At 37.7% G+C, this 22,331-nt stretch overlaps 1 protein-coding gene across 11 annotated transcripts in view; it reads right to left on the bottom strand.

The window, feature by feature from the left end:
- Positions 1–22,331, bottom strand: part of ROBO2 (roundabout guidance receptor 2) — a 1,013,596-nt gene that overhangs the window by 559,012 nt on the left and 432,253 nt on the right. The window lies entirely within an intron of this gene.

Raw genomic sequence — 22,331 nt, 5'->3', positions numbered from 1 at the left:
AGCTGAAAGTGGCACATAGTGAAAAGGGCATATGTACATAAAAGTGGAAATTTGTGTGCTCATAAAGAAAGCCTGAAAGGTAGATGGGTGGATTGCTGATAAAATTGCTTTAGTAACAACAACCAAAGCAGCTCTTTGAGAACTGCTCTGTAACACAGCCCTTATATTCCTATTAATTTATTACTTTTATTACACCAATAACACTGCATGTAGATTACTGTGGATATTCAGGCCTTTTACCAAAAGAACTGTATGTGATAATTAAGGTTGATCTTGAGAGAATTAAAAATCTACAAAACAGAGTTTGCAAAGCTTTGTGTTGTTAGAAACTAAGACTTCACAGCGAACAGAAGAGGAATTATTTTTGTATTCAGGGAGACATGACTCTAGACAAATTCACACTCCTAAAAATTCAACAAGATATTTCACAATCATCCATATGGTCTTTGTGCTAATGTCACTTCACAAGCTGGCTTATAGATCTCTTATGATTATTAAAATGTGTTACTAAGCTCGTGAAATTGTGAAGACAAAAAGATCAGTTACTGAACTTGGTGCACTATGAAGGCACATTTTAATTCCTTACCCTAACTTTCTGATTCTCAACTTTGTCATGTAACTTAAGCAAGCAAAAGATGCTACCTTACAGTTTGAAAAGAAATAAGATTGTGCCACATGGGAAGAGGTTTGTGTGGCCTCCTTCAGTAAGGAAAACAGCCTTTCAAGCATTCATTGAACTAGGAAGCAACAGGAAAAAAAGGGGCCAAAATAAAATCAGCAGTAAAAGTGTTAAAAATAGGAATGTAACAGAGCACTTTCAGCTAGGGACTGAAATGGAGGTTATGGCATGGCCATTCCAGTGATTGCAAACATCAGGAGGTAAACCACACTCTACCCACACTCCTCACAGGGACTGGGAATTTATACTCCCTGAAACAACAGCTCTGCTTCTCCTGTCACAGGAAAACCCCATCTCACAGGTGAGAGGAAAAGTGTGTGCTCAAGCACAGCCCTGGGGATTGGTGCAGCAGCCTGCAAGGTCCAAGGGGGTGGGATACATGTCTGTCACTTACCTTGCAGTAGCTGCTGCAGGTAACAACAAACACAGCACCAACACAGACACTTCTGTGTTGCACTGTCCTAACAAGGATGACAGGGTGCTATTAAATTTGTTATATATTTCCTGGATAACTAGTGCACTGAAATTATTTAGTTATGTAATTTCCAAATGGAAATGCTACTTTTACATGTGTTCTTTGAGGACATTTACTCCAAAGCAAGACTCGAATGGTCAGACTGCCATACATGACAGGAAAAGCATCATTCACTCATACACTGAATTTCTCCAGTCTGGGGCTATGTTTTAAGCCTCTAGAACACTGCCTAACAGAGACTAATTAATATAGGATGCAAGTATTCTGTGTGTTATATAAAATACAGGTTTTTTTACTGGGCAATGAATGCTCACAATTATGATGCTGAACAATTTGAGAAAATCAAAATGAGCACAGCTCCACACAAGGGAAGTCAGTCTCCTAAGAGTATGTGTGCAAATGGGCAGCAAGAGAGAGGGCAGAAGTGGATGAAGGAGGCAAGAAAACCCTTTCAACATCAGACATAAGCATCTTGGAGAATATTCCATCACCCAACACATCAGCTTTGTCTTTTTATTGGAGCAGTGGATAGAAAACTAGGAAAAAACCCTCCTAGCTAGAGGAAAGCATTCTGCAGGTACATGAGATATGCCTTTTTTAGAGCCAATCCTTGTTTCCTGGGACATGCAGCCATTCTCCCCATCAGCATCACTAGCTGTTGTCTTAGTGGTGTTTTACAATACAATTGTGTGCTACACTGACAGTCCAATTGCACCATTCCTGCATCCTGAGTGGTGCAGGTGGAGAGATGGACTTAAAAATGTGGTCATGCACCATTTTATGGTTTTCAAAATCCTTATTTCTCCTTGCTTCAAACAGAAACCAATAACACAACAAAACTGAGGCAAGTATGAGAGAATCTGAGAAGGAGGCAAGAAGTTTCAAAGGGTTTTAGACACAAATGTTTTACAGATGTTCAGCAAATAAAACCACAAAGTCTAATCAAACAAACATTTTTCAGGCAGTTTATAGTCATGGGAAGAAAGTGGAAGGAGATGGGAATTCTAGCTTTGATCATTAAGCTGGTATCAAGGAGACAGCTATTTTCAATCTATATTTGAAAACTGTTGTTTAGTGGATGTACCACCACACTTCAAGGCCTCCACCCTTTATGCAAAGGCAGGCTGTGGTGCACTCAGATAGAGGAGATCATTCTGGAACTCCAAAATAAGTGCTTAATTGACTTCTGTTTCAGTAATATACTAAAAGGCCTGAAGTTCAACATCACTGTGGAAAACCAGAGCTCATAACCAGGACAATCTTTACGTGGTTACCAAAAGAAGTGCCATCATGCATTTCAGTATTTTTTTTTCATTCCAAAAGCCTTGCAGAGAGAAAAAAAATATACAGAGGCACGTAAAAGTGTTTAACTTCATTAGAATCAAATGTTGTAATTTTGTAAGCATTTGTTCAGAAGGTTGGAAACCAGTGTTAATTGATCAAAACTAATAACTGTAAGGAAAGTGAAATGATAAGCACAGTATTGCATTCTTTTGCATTACATGTATGAGCTTTTAGTGTATTTTACCCAATAATCTTTTTTAAAAAAATAGTTTGCACTTGACTTTCTAAATCTCAATGGACCTACAAGACTTTTTTATACCTCACCTAAGCAAAGCCAAACAACATAGTTGAAGTTCTTGAGCTCAACATCTGAATCCTCTAAATATACTGTCACATTTCCACGAAATTCTTCTAAGTGGTGCTGTGAGTTTGTAAATGCATTTTTTTTAATCAAAAGGCTGCTCACACACTTAACCTAGGAAAGCACATGAATTGATCCTGAGCTGAAGCCCCCCAACAGAATTGTAGACACTTGAGATCTACAGTAACAAGGATCTCCTGTCCTTTCCTCACAGAGAGCCTAAGCAGGTCTGCAGTGATAGTTGTATCTTCCATTATCCCAAAACTTGGAAAAATATTAGATTTTTTACTGCAATTAATTGTGAGTTATATGTAGCTAAGCAGACTATAAATAATTTGCTCCTTCATAAGTAGTCATGTTACAAGGCCTTTTGCTATTTTCTAATAAATAACAGGCATTTTCAAACTGTCATCTTAAAAGGTTGTGTGAATTCTTTATTCTGCTGATGCTAACAAGTCAAAAACTGAGTTTCTTTTTGCTTAGAATGCCATGGCATCCATCTTTATTTCCTTATTTTTGGTATCAGAGTGGGTAATCTTGAATATGAACAAATGATATTCAATTTATCTTTTTTATGCTAAGGAACACAGGATTGGAAAGTTCTGCAGCAAAATTACACTACTTCATACAGTAGAATGCAAGTAGTGGGGATTGATTTAAATCTCTTTTTTGTAAGTTTGTCAGATTTTTTTTTTTTTCTTTTTTGGTTTAGAGAAAAGCCAAATTTAGTGCTAGCTTAGGAAATCTTCTATGCATATGAGTCATAACTGTGCAGCTGATCAGTAAGAGAATCCTGAATGGAAAGGTGAACAAGAGTTCACACATCAAGTTTTTGCACACTAAGCAGAAATAATTTCAGAAGAATATTATCTCTGACTGAGGTTGTTTGCATCCCTCCTCTAACACTTTTCTTGTTAATGCCACACGTGCAGCCTAGAGATTGGAATCAGCTCTGGGACTCTAAATTGCTACTTCAAATGCTGGAAAATACTGAAAAGAGCTCTGTGATTGCTTATGCCTAGAGGGGTATTTTAGTTTTCCTTGTCTAATCAACTTTTCTGGCTTCTTAGTACACATAAGTTTTTTTCCTCTGATAGTTTGTAAGAATATTAACAAGAGGACAGGAATGTATGGCAGAAGTTCTTTGTAAGACAAGAAGAAATAAATTATCTTAACTTCCATGGTTTGAGGAACACACGGTTGAAATGCAGCCCATATGCATAGTGATTATTTATAGGCATACAAATTATATTCAAAAAAGAGCCAGATGGCTTTAGCAACACATCTGCTGTCTTCAAGGCAGAACTTCTGAAGGAAACTTGGGACATTAACTCCTATTATAGAGCAGTCAAGAACCAGTAGGGCTACATTTGCTTTGTAGTCTGTAAGAGTTGTATCCTCCTACACAGAAGTTGAATTTAATCTGAAGTCAGCATCAAAGACAGGCTGCAATATTTTGCATTTTAACAGGGTTATCATGCTGTTACTAACTAAATGCAAGGCTGGGAAGGTAGGTCACCACTAAGGCAGAAGCCAGCCCTCACACATGCTAAGATAAGTGGTAGTTACATAAATCTTTATGTCAGCTAGCAATTCTGTATATTTTGCACTAATCTTCAGCAAAGTCACCATCCCTGAAAATCATTCAAAATCTCATTCACACTACACATTATAATTTTATTTGTTGTTGTTTTTTGGTGGTTTTTTTTTTTTCCTTAAGAGAAGTTTCTCATTTAAGATAATACTGAGAGGTGATTGAAAGACATCTTCGACATAAACATCAGAACCATGTGAGTATAAACTATACTGATTTATATTAATGAGGGCAGGGTGGGGGTTAAGCAAGACATCCATTAACTACATGCAAAATATGCATTGGAATATGAGGAGACAAATTGTGAAAGAGCCTTGGGAGCCTGTGCTCCATGATTTCTAATCTCCACCTGGGTAGGCACAACTTGTGACAAGTGCTTGAGTTTGCACTTACTGCCTCTTATAGCACTATGTGCCACTCTGAGTAGTATTATTTCTCATTTCCATTTATATTCACCTTTTCAGAAACTTTAGCAGGAACAGAAGCCACTTCTTCCTCCTTTTTATAAAAAGCAGCCTTTAAAACAAACAAACAGAACATCTTCATCAAGAAAAGCTGAATTTGTCTTTTCTGCTAGAACGGATTCACTCCTCAGAGCGCAGCTTTGCCCAAGGCACTTTTGGATCCTGTCTGCTTTTCTGGCAGCACAGATAAAACTGGAAGCTTGATCCACTGCACATGGATGTTCCAGTGCTGGCAGCTTCTAGCCTAAGCCTCGCTAGAAGGAGGAAGGGGAACCTCTCTGGGCTCTGCTGCTGCTCGTGCTCCCAGCTGGGCACTGCAGGGCTGCAGTGAAGTTGTGCATCCCCTGTGAGCATGTGCCAGGGGAGATGCCACTGCATCTGCAGCTCTCTCCCAGAACAGATAACTCCAGCAGCACCCTGTTTTACTGGCCTCTTGCCCAGCCTGCACTCTGGGTACTCCTCTATCAGCAGAGTAGCAAAAGGCCAGGAAGGTTCTTAGGCTGGAATACAGAGCAGGACCATGCTGCTCCTTTGTTCAGGGCAAATTCAGCTCTCCTAATAAATGCACTGCAAACAAAATTCTTATTCTAAGTAATAGCAGAGAAGTTAAAGCATATACAGATACTTTTCCAAGTTCAAAAGTTTTCCTGAATTCTGAAAATTTTAGATATCAATGCATTCGCTTACCTGCCTTAGGGAAGGTACTGCTCCTGATATTTATGGCTACTCTCTTCCCCAGATTTTCAAAAGCTTCTGGAATGATTTTTGTATTACATCAAAATAAAACATTACCTTCTCTTTCCTTATGCATTTAATTTTGTTAGGCTGCCTAATTTCATTGAAGGTCCCAATCATCCCAAATAAGCTATTAAGAACTTGCTAGGAGAGGGAGTGAGGCTGACACCTTTGAAATGCTAATTGAATTCCTTATCTGCAAAACCAATATTTGTGTCGTACAGCTCAATGATGGAGGAAAAAAATAATCCATAAGCCTGATGAAATGATAAAATGCATTTGTTTAACTAAGTCATTAAAATTAAACAGTGCTTATTCTAGGTTCTTCTTTCAATTCGCATGAGATATGAAAAAAACACAAAACAAATGCTAGAGATCACAGGTCTCTGCCAGAATTCCACTGCATTGCCCTTTCAGTTGAACAAAATCAACCCAAAATTTATATATTCAACTCTCACGTGCATCTTATTCTCAGCAGTGATATCACCAGGCATGACTTGGACTAGAGCGAGTTACCCTGGGAGAACTTGGTCCTTTAAATATTTTTTCTATTATCCTTTACCAGTAAAATGCTCTGTCTCTCTCAGACACACACATGGACACACAGGTACACACACACACAGAGTGTGTTTTCTTCCTGCTACTGTTGGCAAGGGGAAAGGCATTTTTGCATCACTGGTAACAGCAATTCAGAGTGCTAATAGAAGTTTCAGAGCTACTGAGGTTTTCATGGAGTGCCTGTCAAGCCCCTTTCTCCATGGGCTGGAGGAAGGAAACCTCTCTGCTGCTCCTGGCTGTCGCTGCAGCTTCAGCTTGCAGTGGTAATTGGGGAAGGGATTACCTCCTGTTAAACATTTGATTGCCTTTCCTTTGGGAGACCATGGAAACGTGCCAGAAGGAGTGATTCTTCAGAGTAACACTTGTGCTCATCTCTAGACCTGCTTCCATCAACTGAATGTGCCAAACCTCTTTGTCCCTCTAGGAGAGGAGTTTCCATAGGGTTGATGCTTCTATTTTAACGTGTAAAGACCAGGTTTTAATGGTGTTGGCGTCTTCCACCAGCCGTGAAAGCAACGATGAGAATGCTGGGATTAGTTTGTTTTAAATCAGTGGAAGCACAGGCCAGAATTGCAGCTTTGTGAAGCCATTAGCAGGAGTTAGCAGTGTGTGCTCTATGCTTCATAAGCACCATTATAAATCACATGTGCTCAGGCATTCCTTCCCTTCCTCACAAGTGTGTGTCCAAGAAGGAAAACTGGCTTTGGACAGGGGTCATTCCCAGTGAACCCTAACCCTGTGAAACTGCTTGCTCTAGGCAAAGTCTTGCTGGTTAGGCCAAACCCCTGTTCCATGCTATTTAGGTGTATTCAAACCAATTTCTGCCTATGGTTAACTCCCAATGATGCCTTGAAAAGTAAAACCAATGTGCTTATTGAGGCGAGAGCTACAAGAAAGGTAATTTCCTCAGAAAATTACCAAGTGTTATGTTTGGATGGCATAATACATATTTGGGGGAGAAATGAAGATGACTTGGATACTTACTAGGCTTCCTGTTCAAGAAATACCCAATAAATCATGTGAGAGATTATTTTCCTGAGAAAATATTGTATTAACTAGAAGTCAGTGGAAAATCTTGCTGTTAAAGCCATCTGTTTCCCTGCCTCATGCTCACAGAAACTCCACATGCGTGTGCCCGCATGAAAAGAGGAGAATGGATTAGATACAGATAAGTATTCGAAACTGGAGGATTGATTGAGTCGAAATTAATTTTAGATGCAGTGAGATGGTGTCAGCCAGGACCAGATCTTTGCAAGTCACACAGTGAACAGCGCCATGTGTGGAAGAATGTAAGTGAATTTTCCTCTTGACCTCAGGCTAAGGTTAGCAAATTCCTGAACAATAATTTAAATCCCTTAAAAGTTTTCTAACCAAGGCAAATTCTAAATATGCAGGCAAATCTTGTAATTACCACTGTCAAAACATGAAGAATATGGACCAGCAAAATACATACTTCAGGGACTCTCTATTAATTGTAAAATTAAATTATAAAAGTGATTGCAGAAGGCTATAATTAAGACTATTTTAGACTAAGGCCTTAGATAGGGGAGAATGCTACATAGTCACCTGTATCTATGCAAAGCATTCAAATACCGATGAGCAAAGATCATGCCCATGATCATGAAAAGATTAAATTATAGGATTTTTAAAACAAAAATATAAATTTACCACGCGGCAATAAGTCACATTGTATATGGGTTATTTTTTTGGACATAAATGTTGCAATTCCTTGGAAACACTAATTACATAATCATTTAATTAATAGAGTGGAAGATTAGGAAATAGGGGAAGGGGGGAACATAATCTGTTTTCCTGTTGCTCCTGCCAAATTGTTATGAGAACTGAAAATTTTTAGCACAACACTTCCTTGAAGTAAGAAGTAACCTGGTGTTTTACTACTAAAATTATCTTGAAATGCTGTGCTGTGGACAGTCAGTCTGGTCACAAAAGAATGAATAGGTGTACATAAATAGCTACATTAAAATGAAAATCCATTACCAACTCAGGATATTTCCATTTCAAATAGAGACTCCAACAATAGTCCTTGCCATGGGAAATGGGAGCATCCTCTCATTTTAGAACAGGTGTTCACTGAGAGCTTCTGAGCCTCCAGCTCAGAGGAAGGTTCTCAACTCGATGTCTGCAGTTGGCTCAAGTCCCCAGGTGAAATTTAGGTGTTGCAAATGTGCTTATTCCCAAAGTGCTCAAAGAAGTAGCATGAACCCCTGATAGGCAAAACCACAGATATGTAACCCCACTTGACTTCAGGTCAAATCAAACAGGATCAGGGGCAGTATTTTGGCTGCTGGTGTAATTGGAATGAGATGGGTTACAGATGTGAGGGAGTTGAAGGAGAAGCAGAGGGAGGCTGAAGCAGAAGCTCTTGGGTTCCCCCCAGAGATGACACTGACTGCCCAAGGGAGTTTTCCTACCTCCTGCTGATCATCTACCAGTCCTCTCCTACCTTGCATAAACTGAAAAAATATCTCTGTACCCATGGAGAAAGTTCAATTTTTTATCTTTATACTCCTTAGTTTGGACATTAGCACACTTAGTATACCATAGTCAGAACAGGCTTAATATTTCACACTCTCTTATTATATGTTCCTGTTTCTATTGTTGTGAAATGTGTTGTACATTTTAAAACATTAAATATTATTAAATATAGCATGTTTTGCTGAAGAAGATTTCATTATTAAAATAACCACCAGGGTAAAGCAGATATCACACAACTGTTACTGCCTGAAGTCTAACTTCTAGTTTTGTTTAACCTCTACAATGCTATTCAAGAATCACAATCATATAAAATCTAAGTAAATCATTCCAGAAGGGATAATATTACATGCAAAGGGTTCAAGATGGAGAGCAAGAATAATAATAATAATGAGCATAATTTGTCTATCCTAAAGACAGATTAAAGATCAGTAGTAACTGTTCAGTGATAAGAAACTGTAGTTAAACTCATTTACAACACAGATCTCCACTGAATACAGCTATCATGCATAATAAGTTTACTATCCTTTCATAAATATGTAAAGCTGATATAATGTTGTGACAGTTTTATGCTTTCTTTCAGTTCTCTTTAATAGCAGACATAAAAAAGACCACATCAATTTTAATAAGTTTTGGAGAAGGTCCAAAGTAAGTGGAAGAAAAAGTAATTGTTAGGTTCTTGGGAAAGAAATAAAGAAATTAAATAAAGCTAAAAAATTGGCCTCAAATAAATTAAAAAGGCAAAATTCAGCTTGAAGTTAATGCTGAAGCTAAACAAAACCCCCAAGTTAGCCTTGCAACAAGTTTTTATGCTGGAAGGATGGAGGAATAGGAAAGTCAAATGCATCTACAAACTCACAAGCCTGACCAATTATTTCTGTTACAAGGCTATAACCTGTGGATTTCCATCAAAATCAGTTAGCCATCCTTTACCATTCCACACTGTAAGATAGATGGACTTATTTTGCTCTGTCAGTTGTGCAGCCAAGTTTAAAGCCTCAGATCTCACTGCCTTCCAGTTTGGAAAGCTAACCATTAATACCAGACATTGTTATTATTTCCTTCTTTGCTTCACAATGAATGCAGAATTAACCTCTATAAATGCTTTGATTATCTCCAACATCAAATCTGAAGCTAATAATTTACAGTATTTTACCAAAACATTTCGATTAACAAGCAGACCACAAGGCACATTTCTCATGCATAGTTCTCCTCAAGAAGCTTTTAATCCAGTAGGAGTCCTGTGAGAGAAAAATTATTGGAAAAAACCCCACTGTTTAGGAACTATCCAGGGAATAGTCACAATATAAGAAAGTCTCCAGGCACTTCAGGTTGCCTTCCCCTGAATACACCGTCAAGGCAGAGGACTCATGTCTTTTTTTCTACTGTTGTTTAAATGTAGCTGAACAAACCTGATAAAATTAGTAATGGAGTCCAGATGCATTACTGCTGCTTTCTGATATTATAAAGTGCCCCTCAGCCTTTAAGGCTTTATGGTGTTCTGGATTCATCCATCTCACTTTGCGAGGATGCAAAAAAAGAAGAAAAAAACAACTTGTACAAAAAAACCCAAGAAACAAACAAACAAACAAACCAACCAACCCAAACAAACCACTACCTTCTAGCCCCTTGGACAGTTCTGTATCTGCCCAGAAGGCTTTTAAACTTCCATACTGACCCATTCACACACAAATCACACACAGAGAAACTGCAGCATCCTCAGCACAAATTTGCAAACACTGCATGCCATTGGAGCCCATCTTCCACTTTGCCAAAAAGCATAAAATTGCAAAGGACAGACCCTGAGTTCCTGCAGGCTGCTGATGTCCCATGAAACAGGCATGGCAAAGCTCCTACAAATCGCAAGTGTTCCCTCCTTTCCTGTGCCATAACACAGGCAACCTTAGATTGATGAGATTTTACTGAAGAATCCCCCCCATCCTCACAAAATCCTTGGATTTGGTTATTTACCTCAATGGCTAGTGAGTACCAGGATGCTGTTTTTCCTTCAGTTTAAAGCAGGTTTTCATTGAAATATGGGGTACTATTTCCAAACATCTTTCTTATCATGCCTTTGGTGGAATATAATGGAATATGGAATTCCACCATCATGAAGAGAAAAGACAATTGTCTGCTGGCAGCACAGCTCCAAGTCCATTCTGTAAAGGATAGTGTGTCTCTTGTTTTGTAAAGTAGGCAGGCAGACCAACCCTAGACTTTAGGCTCAGGTAATTGCTCTTCCAAGGAAGCTCTCCAAGGGCAAAAAGAAGAGCTTGGGGCAGGGAGAGAGGAAAAACGAAAAGGACCAGAATCACTGAAAACAGAGCGAAACGACAGAGCTTATTTAAAACTCAACTGATTTTTAAAAGCTCCTAGCTCCTTAGTGCCTCTGTATTGCTCCCAACCTAAGAGAAATACGCTGAATTAAAAATAGTTTAATATAATTTAAGAAAACATTCCATATTTTTTCCACTCTAAGGTGGGCTAGAAATCATCTAGCTATTCCAGAAGATTTCAAGGAGAAATGACCAACACTAAGCATCACTAGAGGAGAACAGAGAACTGTACCTTGATTCCAAATAGATGAAAAAAACCAAAACTCTACAGTTCTGTACATCCATTGAGGAAAGGAGACCTACCATCTGCATTCCTTTTAAATCAAAGCTGACATTTTCAGGGCAGTGATTTTACAAAGAACCATCAAATGTAGGCAGGGGAAGTAATCATAGTCCTTGCTTTAAAAAGCAAAAGAAAAAGAAAGGAGTTATTTCTGTAGTCTCAGTCACTAAGAGAACTCATTAACTTCTATAATTTAATTGTACCCAGCTGAAATGGTAAATATCATGATAGATTTTTTCCTTATGGGTCATTACTTTTGTGGTTAAGTGATTACAAAGAGATATATGAAGCCTGTGGTGGTATTCAGCTTTAAATATTGAATTTCTTTGCACCTCTAATGCAAAATGGAAAAAAGTTGATGCAGATTGGTTTTTTGGCTTTCAATACAATGCACTTAAAGTACCCCTTGCAGATCTTTCCCAGACACAATTCTGCAACATGAGTATCTAATAAATATATTTTCCTGGAGGACTTAGAACCAACCCATTGAGCACCATTTTTTTTCTTTTGTTTCTCTTAACAGATAGTAAAATTCTTCTGCAAGAGGAATGGTAGGTAATTCTGACTACAAAGAACAAAGTATAATGCTGGATACAAAGAAGGACAAGACGAAAACAAACAAAAAAAGAGCTTATATTGGTAGAGCTCTTGCGGTTCATAATCCCTGTTTTAATTGAATATTTATCAAAATCAAAGAGTAATACTCAATTGATCTTTATTCATCTGCCCTCTGAGACACCACACTGCTAAAAGCTGTTCCAGGTATATTGCAGCAGTTACAGCTGAGCAAATGCTGCCTTGGCTATGCTGCAGTAAATGTTCATTATAAGATGTATTATTGAAGAATATACATTTCCATATAGAGAAAACAGCAAAATTGTAAAGAAAAAACATGTTTTTCTAGTGTTAGACCGGAACCCTGAAGTGGCAACATTGAAAATTTAACAAACCCTGCTTACATGTGTTTGGTTTTTTTCCCCTCTAATGCCTTTGTGGTACATTGAGTTTCTGAAAAGAACCAAACTTCATTGGGAGAAAGAAGGCAGCAATCAGCTAAACTGTAGCTCCCATCACTTCCCAGAGAGCTAACTTCAAAATATATTTTTCTTCAAAATTTTGATGTATTCTTTTCAATTGTGCATATTCAATTCCTGAAAACACTGTCTAGGAGATGAATCCTAGCAGCAGAGCAATATAATAAAAAGAAGCAACAAAACAAACAAAAACCCCCTAACCAACAAACCAAAACAAACCCCAAACTCTCAAGTTGTCTTCCAAAAGATAGTCTTTAACAAAAATTTCTACTCCTAATGTTAGTGAGAATTGCACTAAGGGGGAATTATTTCAAATGGAAAGACAATAGTTTTTTCTGTGAGCTATTTGAAAGAAATTCTTTACCAGAAGGGTGGTGAGGCCCTGGCACAGGCTGCCCAGAGAGGTTGTGGATGCTTCATTCCTGGGAGGGTCCAAGGCCAGCTTGGATGAGCTCAGAGCAACCTGGGATAGTGCAAGGTGTCCCTGCCCATGGCAGGGGGATTGGAATAAGATGATCTCTCAATTTCCTTCTGACCCAAACCATTCCATGACTCTTTACAACCTGCATGAACTCCTCAGCCCAGCAAGAGCTGCTGCTTACAAAGCAGCTTTTGTGGAAGCAGCTAGGGTCAGTTTGTGAAACAAAGATGAAGTCTAATCTCTTATAACAAACTATGTGGCAAAACCACCAAAGTTAGTTTGTAATGAGAATCCTCCACAGGCATTTGTTTGAGCCTGCACTTCCAAGTGCTGGACAAAGGCAATGCAAATTCAGTACTTTTTTCCTGACACAAGAGTGGCTGCTGGATTTACAGCACCAAAATGAGTCTCCTAGGAACAAGTCATCCCTGACTCTATTTCCAGCCTCTTTTCACAGTATGATTTGGAAGAGTCTTATGGATACTCAACAGTGCCAATAAAGACTTTCTCTCACACTTGGTACATCCAGTCCAGTGAAAGCTTGTGCCTGTCAAGCTGTTTCTTCTAAAATCATATTATTTAAGTATTCTCTCTCAATCTGGTATTTTCTTTTCTTAGAACCTGGTATTTTACTAGATATTCTCCTGCTTCTCTAGCCTCTCCAGCTTCACAGAAGTAGTTTAGCAATTTATCATGCTTGTTTTGGGTTGTTTGTTTTCTTGTTTTGGTTTTGTTTGGTTTGGTTTTTATTTGTGCTCTGTTGGTTTTGTTGTATTTATTTTTTCTTTTGTTTTTTAATACTTTGTTGATATTTGCCATTCTTTCACTAGCAGGTATTTCCATACGTAACTACACATCTTATCTCGAAATCTTACAAAAGTTTTAATTCATTATGGGCTTTTCTAACACCTCCATCGAGTTGCAAATTATATTGTAGCCAGTTGAAACAAAAGAACAGAGCTAAATTCAAAGCTATTTTCCTGCTGCAGTATCACATTCCACCATCAAGAGGATATGAAGTGTTTTATGTTCCTTGATCTTGTCAGCACTCTTGGGTTGAGATAGGAGGTTAAAGGGAGGTGACAAGGTTAAATGATTTGACTAACATCCCAAACAAGGCTCAATGTGATTATGAGCCTGCCTCAGCCTTCTAATAACATATGTAATGAGGGAGAATTGGAAGCTTCCCACACCAACAGCTCATGCAGAAGTGATTTGTTTCTCTCTATACCCTGGCCACAATAGGCATCCATATATTTCTTTTAAGAATATTGTCATGGCCCACTAAATTACCCCTGGGCAGCGCTATCACTGGTGTTCCACTTTGCCCCTTTATTTCTTTCTGTGACATTACTCTGCACAAGGGTTACCAGAAAGACAGATGAAGTAGGAGTAGATGGGTCTCTAAGGGGTGATATATAGTAGGTTCATAATAGAAAAAAAGTGAGGATGGTGTTGTAACAGGAATTTTCATTTCTCTCTCCTCATTTCCAGAAGAAATTCCAGACATTGGAAATTTATTGTGCCATGGTTATCAGGTTTATATTTTCTTAGACTTTTACTTCTTTCCAAGGAACTCGACTCCTAATGGCCCTATACTTTTTCCTCCTCCATTTCATTTTCTCTTTCACAATGGCAAATCAAAATTCTCAGTGGAGAACTCTTGATAAATTTTCTCGTGATCATATCAGATAGTATTTTTATTGACATCAAAGTCAGACAATGAAAAGCATGTCAAAAATTGTTCAGGAGCACAGTTTGTGAATGGTGCAGTTTGACTAGCAGAAAAAAGCAGCTGTTCTGTCAGCCAGGATGTTGGAGGAATGTCTGGCAGCTTTTAATGTGGGTGTAAAAGTTGTCATGTGAAGTTGTTTTCGACCTGATGGATTTAATAGTTCCTCAGAGCCATCATGGTCTATCACCTCTATGAGTATTAAGGGACTCCTAAATCCATGGATAGATAATTTGGCTGCCACACTTGCCCCATAAATCCACATCCTTAAAGCCTTCATTAAATTTGTACAGACCATTTCTTAAGTGCAATTAACTGTGCATTTCTTAAGAAAAGAAGCTGATTTGTTTCCATCTCCCATAGACCCCATTACTTCCCATTCTCCTTGTGGAAATGAGAATCTAACTCCTGCAACTTGTTTAAAAGTATATAAAATTCCTGAAATTAGAAATTGTTTTTAAATTTTGCACTCCACCTGTATCACTACAGAGCACCAAAGAAAATTTCCCCAGCTGGGTCCCAGTTTGGTTGAGCTTGGCAAGGTTTATGAAATACTGACATAGCTGTTGGACACATCAGTTTGTGGACAGACTTGTCCCATTGATTCATTAAATTTTGCACTAGATTAATTTGTTTCAAACGTGAGAGCACAATCAATCCACTTTATCCACCATTACTACTGGGTAGCCAAGCTAAAATTTACAATACACTGTTAAAAAGTATGGAAACCTGTGCATTTTAATTCATCATATTCTATCATTAAAGGTTAGCAAACCACTCAAAAATCACTCCAAAATCATAATTTCTAAAAGTTACTGAATAATCACTTGAAAATATTACTAAATTTCTACTTGGCAATAAAATTTTTGAAGTAAAGCTACCACATCAGTTAATACCCAGTGATGTAACTTTTCAACTATTTTAAACCATCACACAACACAAATTCATGATTAAAACAGCACTAACAAGATATTCATTGCTTTATAATATGAACCAGTGTTTTCAAGAAAACATTATTTGCACAAATACTTTTCATTAAAGTGGTATAAGCTTGCATAACTTGCAATACCTAATGAAATGAACTTAAATATTCTAAATTCTCGCTGCTTGGGAAACACTGTGCACCTTTAGAATCAAGTACTTACACAGCATGTACAACTGTCTCATGTTGGTTTTGTGGGAGGAAGTTAATTTGACTGCATGAATAAAATAACTTACTTTCTTAATTAGACATTTTAATCAGAGATCCATTAGCTAATCAGAGCTAATCAGTGTTTCATCAAGACTGTAAATAGGCAGCTTGGGATAAGATGGTCAGGACTCACAGGCTTGCATGCATAATAGGAAGCTGAGGACATTCTTTTTGAAGATTTATCATTGAAGAAGGACCTAAAAGATTGTCATCATTTTGATACACAAAAAAAACTGAGGACAAGAGAAGTTATTCCTCCTCACCAGCAGCTCATTACAGTAATTTTGAAGAGAATGTGTGAGAGAGAAAACTTGGATTCTTTTCACATTAATGCCTGGCTTGCTAAAATTGAGCTTCAGAATTCAAACTAATGTGGTGTTGGGAGGTCAGTGAGCAATATTACATTGGCATTTATGTTTAATCTGGGATTTTTAATGTTCAAGCCCTAACTGAATCTCTGCAAATGCCAACAGAGCATTCACAATAAGCTTTTCCAAGCTGGGCTTTCAGTCACTGCCTCCTCAGATTTCTTATCTAAGATGATGGTGAACATTTTTAAGAAATTAGTAAAATCAAAAGGAAATCTAGGCTAATAATAAGAAAATTTACTAGTTTGCTTGATGGATTGCCAGATGAAATATTTACAACTACTTTTGCACCAAATTATATATTTTTTTCACAAGGAATACCTTACTAACTGTGACATTAACTGTATATTAACTGTGTAGTGGTCTGGCAAACACAGTTCACTCCTCCTCTGATACCTTAGGCTATCCAGGAAAAAAGAGATAGCATAAATATTAGGCAATCAACCATATGCAAGAAAAGACCTACCATGACTGTTTCACGTTCAACTATCTCTTAGAAACTCATCTAAAATCTGGATTAGTTAATTTCACCTTCTTTTTGCTTATTTAAATTTAAAATGGAAATTAAAATCGATGCCACGAAGAAATCAAATAGAATAAAAAAATTCCAGAAAACTGAAACTTCTTTGGATGGGAAAGAGGGAAAAACCAGCCAGGTCAATCTGCTCCCCAGCATGGGAAAAACTGAACAATGCTTTTACTGAATTTCCAGGCTACTGGGGACCAAATGGAATCCTATAATGCAGAAGGTGGAATTTATTTTTTTTTTCTCATCACCAAAGTACTGTTGCATTAGAAAAAAAGGCTGGCATTTAATACTCAAGTTAGTATTTGCAAACTAAAACAAATCTAGTTACTTCAACAAGATGCCATCTGGTCTGTGAATTTGCACTGTGCCAAGTTGGAAGAGTATTTTTATTTTATTTCAAGGGATGCCAAAAAAACTGTACTGAGTAGCTCAACAATTGTATTGTTGAAACCCTTCACAGAAGTAAGGATTCACCAGATGAAATTAAGGCAAGACAAAGGAAATGACACAGAAGTTAAAAGGATGGGGAAATGGGAGATGGTCCCAGCAGAAAGTCCTTGTTAGTCAGACCTCTGACAGAGAAAGAAAATGGTCCTGTCAGAGTCTGGCTGCAAGTTGTGCCTGAACACCACAGAAAGGGGCACAAAAGAACAGGGCTGAGCTTCCCTGGTATTCCATAGGCAAGCTCCTTCCTCTGCCATAGCGTTTTGCTCGCCCTTGGAATTCCTGGGTACAGCTAACCAATTGTGTGACACTGATTCTAAGCAGATATTGGGAATTTCCTTCATTGGTTGGGATGGTGGGAGCAACACCTGTTTCCTATATTACATGACACAGATATGGTATAAATAAGAAAACAGTAAAAACCCCAAACCCACGCCAAACAAAACCCACAAACTGCTTGTGCTTCATTTGCAGAAATTTCTCCTTTAAAATGAGTATGATAATTTCTGATAATCTTAAAGCCTATCAATTTTTTTTTTCTTTTGCTTTTGGTTGTATCTGACATTCTTACTGAGCTTAACTGAAAGGTGAAGCACTGCATTACCACAAAGCATTTCAACACTACAGACTTATTATGTACTGCCCTGGAAGACAGAGAGAATACCAAAATAATTACTCAAACAGCAACAAGGAGGCTGACAGAGGGAGGGAATGACAGGGAAAATTGAGGTCTGAGTTTAAAGGCTCATTGAATTTTCCTCAGCAAACAACATTAAACATTTTGTTGGGTTTGTTTTTTCTTTTTGGTGATATGAGCAGTTTTTCCAGTAGGAACTACATAAACTACCACTTCATTTAATCTACCACAGCCAAAAAGGGTTTAAGAGGACAACGTGAATCAGATTGAAACTAATGGCCTAGATAAATCTTACTAATCACTGGAGCCACCTAGTTTCAGCAGTCTCACTGAGAAGAAGCTGCTTGCCCTCTTGTCTGAGAATCTTCCTGAACAGTTGCAAAGTGTCAAGTTTTATCTGCAAGTCTCAGAAAATGCACGGCATATTTGTATTTACTGGACATCAGTAATGCCAATCAGACTCTGTGGCCTTGTTCTGTGAAGAAAAGCCTGAAACTGCTCCTAGTCTCCTTTCCTGACTTGTGAGAAATGTTTGCTTTCTTAAAGATAAGGTGGGAAAAGATATAATGCAATGAATGGGGGAAAGTACCTACATCTAACTAATCAGATAGACTTCTCTGGTTCACCTGAGGGTGACACAAAAGTAATCTAGATTTGATAGGTTTTCATAACCAAAAGACATGAAACATAAGTATGCAGAGAAGAAAAGGTAAATTCCTGCTCTGTCACTTTTCCAGTGAAAATAAATAGATCGGTAATTTCATATATGAAATGCTGTTTTCTCTTCCAGCTCCAGCAGTACCTCACCTTCAACCTTTCTGCTTTCTTAACAAATGGGGAAGTGCAGCACTCACATGGAGAGAACTCGTTTGATCCCCAAAGGTGATCAAATTAAGGCCTGGCTAAGAGGATTTTTAGGATGAGCAACACTAAATACCTCACACCGATTATCCATTGTTCTTCCATCTGCTAATGGCCAAGGGAATATGCACTTCTCTAATGACTGCAGACCCAGTCAATCTAATCCATGTACTTATCCTCTCTGCACTGGGCTACTGCATTATAACACATGAGAAGATGAAAGGAGACTCAGAAACAGCTCGAGTTTGTTCCACCCCATTACTTAGAAGCACACAGCCCTCCTATCTCACCACCTGATGACAGCAGACACTGTATTGCCTCCCCAATAAGCACTAAATCAATAAAGGCTCACTAGAGCTGGCCCATTGTGCCTTCAGGATCCTCTCTGACTGAGATACACGCGTCCTGAGCTGCAATTCCCAGAAATAAAATAACAATAAATAACCCAAGATGTAGGAACAAGATCAGAAATTCCTTGGCAGCAGGGACTGCTGCAAGCTCCACTTGTATTTATGGTTCCAAACCCACAAAAGCCTGGGCATCTTCCAGCATCCCTGCTTCAGCAGGACTCCTCTGGGCTCAGGGGGAGTGCCATTATGCAATCAATTTCATGGCTGGAATCTCAATACATGTAATTTAAGCAAAATAAAATTAAATTGATGGGTCACCAGGTCACTTGGAAAGAATGCTTTTCTGACAATCAGTCCAGCCTGCCTTTTCTTTGCTACTCTAATCTCCACCCTGTAAAGTAAAGGAGTTAGAGTCATTATCTGTGTTTGTATTCTATTATGTATGGTCCTGAGTTAACAGTGAATTCTCTTCCTGGGTTATCATAAAATATTACAGTGGTGTCTGGTTTTGCTACTGCAGTAAAGTGTCTTATCATGTTCCTTCTTAGTCCCTGATTTCATGGGTTTTAAACTAAAAAGAAATTAGGTTAGAAGTTAGCAAACCAAACCAGTGCCTAAGAGAAATAATTTATTTTCAGCTGAGCTGGTAAAATATGATTTTCCCCTTTACATACCAAGCCCTCTTGTATATGCATCTGTAGATATGTAGATGAGATGGACCCTTTTTGCATAGACACCTTTTGTCATGTTATTTTTGGAAGACTGGTTTGCTTTTTGAAAACAAGCTGGAAGTGAGATTTGTTTAAAATATATTAGCTAGCTTCAAATAAAAATAAACTAAGGTAGAAAGAAGGAATATCAAGGATGTTTTAACCAAAGCACTCTCAAGATATTCTACCCAACATATCCATTTATCTGAATCTGGGGCCTTCAGACTCCATTAAAAAATCAGATTTTTAAAAATTACAGATTTTTATATCCAAGTCTTAAAAACCTTCCTGTTTAAATATGAAAAAATATTATTTCAAAGAAAAGTTTGATAACACACCACACTGCCAAGGTTCTCTGTATGGTATTATGCAGCACCTAATATTCATGCTGTTGTTTTCTAAACAACATGAGGTAAATTCATGTGTTGCCCACTAGCTTAATATCACACATGCCAGGATATTTTAGCAGTAATTCATTTCAAGCGTGCTTCCCTCACCTTGCAGAGAAACGCCTCATCAGAGGAATCCATTTTTAAAGAATCCATTTCAAGAAAAATACATTGAGATTAGGCCAAACACCTCTCATGAATAATGCAATTGAGATTAGAATTTTACATAGATGATGCCAAATAACAGACACGTGTAATAGGTAAGTATTTTTATATATCTGGTAGAAAAGATCAGGTAATAAACAACTGTCTCTTTCTCCTTTTGGTGTGACACACATTCCTCCTGTCAGAGAACAGTTACTCCAAATCAGAATGACAGTTTAATATTTCAACATTGAATTCTTACCCACCAACAGTTTAAGGAGGTAAAAGTGAATTCTCCTATTTCTCTAACTGACAACAAAAGGTCTGAACAGACTGAAGCCCAGGTTCAACGCCTGTCCAAGTAAAGAAAATCCCAGCCCCTTCAGACCCAAAAGCTGCCTGAGTTGCATTCAATTCTCATTCTTCACAGGAACAGGGAGTGAAAGAGTGAATATTCTTGGCAATACAGCCTAACCACTAAATCGGGTCTGAGAAACACACAAACTATGAAACATTCCGAGAAAGCCAAGACCATCAACTGGAATGTCTCATCCAGCTCAGTTTCATTTCTGTGAATGGTCTGACATTGCTATTGTCTTCATGCCCACGCAGGGGAGAGAAAATATTTGGTCTGAACTGAGAAGCAATTCATACAAAGCAATGATGATTGAGTAGAACACAATTTGTAGTTTTTTTTGAAGGCCTCAATCCTGGATTAATTATATCCTCAAAAGTCTATAAACAAAACTAACAGCTAGTATATAAATCTACTTGCAGAAGGCTGAATGTTCAGGTCTCAAGAAAGGGTTCCTCCAAGCAAACTTGGACAATTTTCTACACATCAATAATCACCAAAAGCAGCAGTGAAAGCAGCACCAGCAGGAACTAAGGGAACAGTTTAAAATACACATTTTATAACCTTTTGCAATCTAACTATTTTAATTATTCAATAACAATTCAAAGTGGGAGGTTAATAAAATTTATCAGTAGGTGTTCTTATCAATGAGCAGAGCTGTGAAGCCTGCATGATGGTCTATCAATAAACCAAGAGGGTTGAAATCTTTCATTAAATTGTAAGAAGAAATGTATGTATTTCAATCCAAAATACTTGTATACAGTAGGCTGATTTCAAGGGCAAACACAGTTGGGGCTGAAAACATTACAAGTGAGAACTAATTTTCAGCAGAAGCCTGTGGTGTAAAGAGAGCCAAAAGTAGAAATTAATCAGTTTTCATAGCAGATAAAAGGTGTCTTCCCAGTCTTCACTGGAAAAATGAGCTAAATGTCTCAAAAAGTGGTTTTATTGGCCCAACAGCATACCTCCCACATAAAGGAAATTAATTTTGTAGTGCATTTTGCTCTCACTTACTTGTGTATACTTACACATTTGTCACTCTGATAAAAGTTCTTGCAATATGATATAAATAATATGAAAGTATAGATCAAGCTTGTACATAAGTGAGTTTTAATTCAAAGTGTATTCAGGGGCCAAATGCATTTCAGTACAAATTCAAGATGCTTACTAATTTACAAGAATTGCTCATTAAGTTACAAGTATTGCTCAATGAGGATTGAACGCACCTTATTTTTTCATTTTATCTTTTTGTCTCGCTATTTTGTTATGCATATACAGTATATACCATTTTGTAAATGGGATTGCCACCTTGCATAGGGAGTTCATTCAAATTATGTCTTTTTTTTCAATTTGTATTTCAAATTATAAATAAACTCAAAGGCAAATACAAGTGTTTGGAGTTAGGGTAAACAGTAAAAAATATTAATGTGCTTTAGCCTTCAGACCTTTTATGTTATATTAATAATTCTCCATTATTTAACCGTGATTTGAAGAGATTTGAAGACTGAGATACTTTACTTTGTTCTCAGAAACCAAATACAGTATTAAATAGTGCACTGAGGCTTCTCATTATTTATTCCTAGAAATCAGAACAGGAAAGAAATTAACTGAAAACATCCAAGAAACAAAGCTGAAATTAGTACTGTGAGAAAGAGCAGAAACATTCTCTATTGTTCTCACACCCTTCCCATTTGGTTTGGGTTTTTATTTTTTTGGGGGGAGGTTGGCTGTTCTTGTTTGTGCCTGCAACTAAGAGTTAACATATATGCCATGAGAGAGCTATATCAAAATATTGCATTAGGATGACATTTCAGATTGCTGTACAGCTCTTCTAAAATGATTAAAGCTAATTCTAAGAAATCAGAGTAATAGCTGCTATTAAAAACCAAACTCAACTCCTGGG

This window comes from Camarhynchus parvulus, chromosome 1, assembly GCF_901933205.1.
Source record: "Camarhynchus parvulus chromosome 1, STF_HiC, whole genome shotgun sequence".
Taxonomy (NCBI): Eukaryota; Metazoa; Chordata; class Aves; order Passeriformes; family Thraupidae; genus Camarhynchus; species Camarhynchus parvulus.
This window is presented reverse-complemented; position numbering and strand designations above follow the sequence as displayed.